The 4,522-nt window shown below is 38.1% G+C and overlaps 1 long non-coding RNA gene across 1 annotated transcript; it reads right to left on the reverse strand.

Moving 5' to 3' along the window:
• Positions 1-2,134: 2,134 nt before the first annotated feature.
• On the reverse strand, positions 2,135-4,110 carry LOC123332749. The gene is made up of 2 exons (XR_006549746.1): positions 3,880-4,110; positions 2,135-2,451 (listed from the first exon to the last, which is right to left on the reverse strand). It is a non-coding gene; the product is annotated as an uncharacterized LOC123332749 (long non-coding RNA).
• Between the last annotated feature and the right edge of the window lie 412 nt (positions 4,111-4,522).

The following is a 4,522-nucleotide window of genomic DNA, read 5'->3' on the forward strand; positions in this document are numbered from 1 at the left end:
ACAATATAAAAGCACAAAGAGACAAAAAATACTATAATCTGAAAAGGCGAAATGTTTTTTCTTGGACTTCAAATAAGGATAAAAACAATATTATTAAATATAAGCAAGTTCAGAACAACAAGAAACAAGTAAATAAGACTTAAAAGTAAGAAACTAAAGAGCACCGAAGAATTGATGCTTTTGAACTGTGGTGTTGGAGAAGACTCTTGAGAGTCCCTTGGACTGCAAGGCAATCCAGCCAGTCCATCCTGAAGGAAATCAGTCTTGAATATTCATTGGAAGGACTGATGCTGAAGCTGAAACTCCAATACTGTGGCCACCTGATGGGAAGAGCTGACTCATTTGAAAAGACCCTGATGCTGGGAAAGATTGAAGGCAGGAGGAGAAGGGGACGACAGAGGATGAGATGGTTGGATGGCATCACCGACTCAATGGACATGAGTTTGAGTAAACTCTGGAGTTGGTGATGGACAGGGAGGCCTGGCGTGCTACAGTCCACGGGGTTGCAAAGAGCTGGACACGACTGAGCGACTGAACTGAACTGAAGAACAACAAGAAACAAGTAAGTAAGACTTAAAAGTAAGAAACTAAATCAACTTACCTTTAGAGAAAGATTATGATCATCACAGTAGTGTAAAGGAGCATAGAGTACTTAAAGAAACACAGAGAAACTACTAATAGAGAGGACCAAAATAGGCCACTAACAAATGTACAATTGGTGTCCCAAAAGAGAAATAACAAGTGGAACGAGAAAAGAATTGCAAGGACGTATTTATTACAAGACAGTATCCCTGAAATGAAGAACTAAATCTGCACAGTGAATGAATGTGAAAATTAGGCATCAGTTCAGTCACTCAGTCGTATCCGACTCTTTGCGACCCCATGAATCACAGCACGCCAGGCCTCCCTGTCCATCACCAACTCCCAGAGTTCACCCAAATTCATGTCCATTGAGTTGGTGATGCCATCAAGCCATCTTATTCTCTGTCACCCCCTTCTCCTCCTGCCCCCAATCTCTCCCAGCATCAGAGTCTTTTCCAATGAGTCAACTCTTCACATGAGGTCGCTAAAGTATTGAAGTTTCAGCTTCAGCATCAGTCCTTCCAATGAACACTCAGGACTAGAATTCTTTAAATTGATACATGTTGCTGTTAAGTTAATGACTTCAAGAATGAAGAAATAATTATTGTGGCATCAGAAAAAACTAATTGGGACTTTCCTGCTTGTTCATGGGTCAGAACTCCACACTACCAATACAGGGGCCTGGGTTCAATCCCTCGTCAGCCAACTAGATCCACATGCCTCAATTTAAGAGTGCTCATGCCGCAACTAAAGATCCTGCATGCCGCAAGATCGACAGTCTCTCATGCTGAAGACCCCATGTGCTGCAACTAAGACCCTGAAAGACCAAATAAATAAATTAAAAAGAAAAAGCTAATCACCTCCAAAGGGGTTGGGGGGTAAGGGGAATCAGTCCTCAGACTTTGCATGTCAACATGTCATGAAAAGTGAAAGTGAAAGTCACTTAGTCGTGTCCGAATCTTTGTGACCTCATGGACAAATTCTCCAGGCCAGAATGCTGGAGTGCGTAGCTGTTCCCTTCTCCAAGGGATCTTCCCAACTCAGGGATCAAATCTGTGTCTCCTGCTTTCACAGGCAGATTCTTTACCATGGAGCCACTAGAGAAGCCCATATAGTTCTTAAGGAAAGAATAAAATAGACACCCAAGATATTTTAAAGTAATTTTTAACAAGCACACATTTTTTAATATAAAAAAGGAAATTCCAGATCTTATAAACCTTTAATGAAGAAACTCCTTGATGAAATTCAGAAAAGAATCAAAATAAAGGACTCAGAATTGAAAAAGTCATGGTAAAGAGGGCTAGTGGTGAGCTCTGTATCCATTTAAATGTAATGATACCAAAAAGCACATGAATTATGGTTACAAAGCAGATTATAAATAGTATAAAAGTAACAATAACAGGAGTCAACAAATTTCCTGAAAGAAGGCCAAGTAGTAAATATTTTACTATTTATTGGGCTACATGACCTCTGTCAAGACTATTTAATTTCACAGCTATAGCTCAAAAGCAAGACTACACAATACCCCAAAAAACTGAGCATAACAATTGGACAAGTTGCAGTGAAACTTTATTTACAAAAGCAAGCAGAAGGCCAGATTTGGTTGCAGTTCCCTAATTCTAGACAGAAGGGAGGGAAAAGCAAAGTGGTACAATAAAATCCCCATCTTCAGAGTGGCTGTTTAAAAACTGCCATCCAGAGACTTCTCAGGTGTTCAGTGGTTAAGAAGCTGTCTTGCAATGCAGGGCACTCGGCTTCCATCCCGGGTCTGGGAACTAGGATCCCACATGCTGCAGAGCAGCTAAGCCCATGAGCCACAATTAAAGAGTCCACGCACCACAATTAGCTCCCCATGATACAATGAAGATCCTGCATGCCAAATAAATAAATAAATATGAAAAAAATTACCATCTAAAATGGAAATATATCATTTTTTAAAATACACAAAATCCATCTTTAAATTTTATATATTTTTCTTTCAAGAGAACCTTTTATGAAAAATAACTTTTGGGGATTAAGAAATCCATCTAAAATTCATTTATTTCCTTGGTTTCACTTAAGTTTAATTTTATCTATTAGTTCAAGTCAAATAATGTTGAAAAACTTTACTTTAAAAAATTACTCACGGGTTCTTTTCTGCCACAGGATTAACGCCTTTCTTCACTGTTGCTCTTTAACTTTTTTATGACCACATCTCAAAAAATGAGTATGATTCTATTTCTTTAAAATGGTCATTGAAAAATATTTGGTTTCAAAAAATATTTATCCATTGATTTCACTTGGAACTGAAAAACTTCAGAGTATAAAATAAGCAGTTGTGTTACAATTATGACGTGCCTTGCAGGCTTAACATTCTCCAGATTTGACCTGTCAGAACCCTCTCTGCTTCTTCTCTGAGCTCCCTGCTGTTTTCCTATAAAGCGTTAACTATACCTTAAAATAAGCCACTGGTTTTGTTTTTTCAGCTTATTCTCATTGGTCATCCCAGGTCAACTATCCTGATACCGTGTGATCCCCTCTCATATCATCTGACCCTAAAAATATATCCCTCCAAAGTCAAAGAATGTGTTTTTCTTTTCAAGTCACTTTGACAGGTATCCAGTTCCTAAAGCATTGTAACTGATGGAATTTGGGGCATGAAGACTACTTGTGTGAGAAAATCTTTCCATCAAGACCACTGTGTCTAGTCACCATTTGGCTCTAGTTTTACTCCTTTAGTTAGGAAAAAAAAGAGAGTCCTTTCTCTGAAGGTAGAGTGCTGTTCATAGAACAGAGCTAAAATCAAAAGGGACTTCCCAGTTCTCTGAGAAAAGCAGCAACTGGAGCTTCATAAAAAAGTGCCAGTAACTCATAAACAACTCAGATATCTTTTACAAGGGAGATTGATTTTCAAAATGATAAATCTTTTGACTGATGCTTGTTTAAACATGAACTCAAACTGCCTGAACCCTTTATCAGATACTGTCTTTCAGGATAATTTCTTTTTTTAAATACTTGAAAAATCTTCCTATAATTCCAGGCATAGCTAGAGCACTTTGAACCAGATTGATAGCCATTAATTACATGCCAACCATTTAAATGTTAATACTTTTAATAACTTCTACCATACATTTGAACATGAATCTAAATATAATGGTTCAGGCCTAAAAGGAAAAAAAGAAAAGTGTTTTTTCACCCAAATAATCCCCACATACCTCATGAGGAATCTCATCTCAATAATCATTCATTTCTCTGAAAATCGCTCTTACGCTAATAGAACCAGATTTTTGTAGAAAAGAAAAAATGAATTCCCCGTACCGTGCCAGTTACATCTGTGGCCCTCTGATCTCATCTTGGAACCGTGAATTGTAGATTGTAAATTTTTATGATAGGTATATTCTACTCAAGAATCATTCAAATACTTAAAAATAATTTTCTCTTGAAGAGAAAAGTCTATTCTGAACTTCAGATAGGATAATTCTCCCACACTCCTTAAATAGCAAGGTACATCATCAAACCCAAAGTGCCAAACACTCAGGGTCCCTACAGAAATAGTCATCGTGTTTGTTCAGCTGCACATAACCCCACCTATCTCAGCCCCATGCATGCCTGGTATATTTAGTAACCGTTCAAGTTGCTTATCTTTCTTTAGCCTATTCCTTAATAATCCTAAGTAAGAAACTTCTGCCACTCTAAAAATGTATGGCCATTTTGCTTCAAGTCAGTGAATCTTGTGGTTGGAGATTCTTTCACCCACGCTCTGACTCAGAGTTTATCACTTCTCCACAAAATTCCATGAAAGGAGTTTAGATAGGATATGAGACTATATTAGCAATGTAAGAATCATTGGTTGTCTGCATGCACAAGGATAGCATTGTGGTAATTACCCAAAGGCAATATGAGAGGAAGAACGCCTGGGCCCATGGAGCCCCTTGCTCTGCTGCAGGATGTCTTGATTTTT

Source organism: Bubalus bubalis, chromosome 1 (assembly GCF_019923935.1).
Source record: "Bubalus bubalis isolate 160015118507 breed Murrah chromosome 1, NDDB_SH_1, whole genome shotgun sequence".
In the NCBI taxonomy this organism is placed as follows: domain Eukaryota; kingdom Metazoa; phylum Chordata; class Mammalia; order Artiodactyla; family Bovidae; genus Bubalus; species Bubalus bubalis.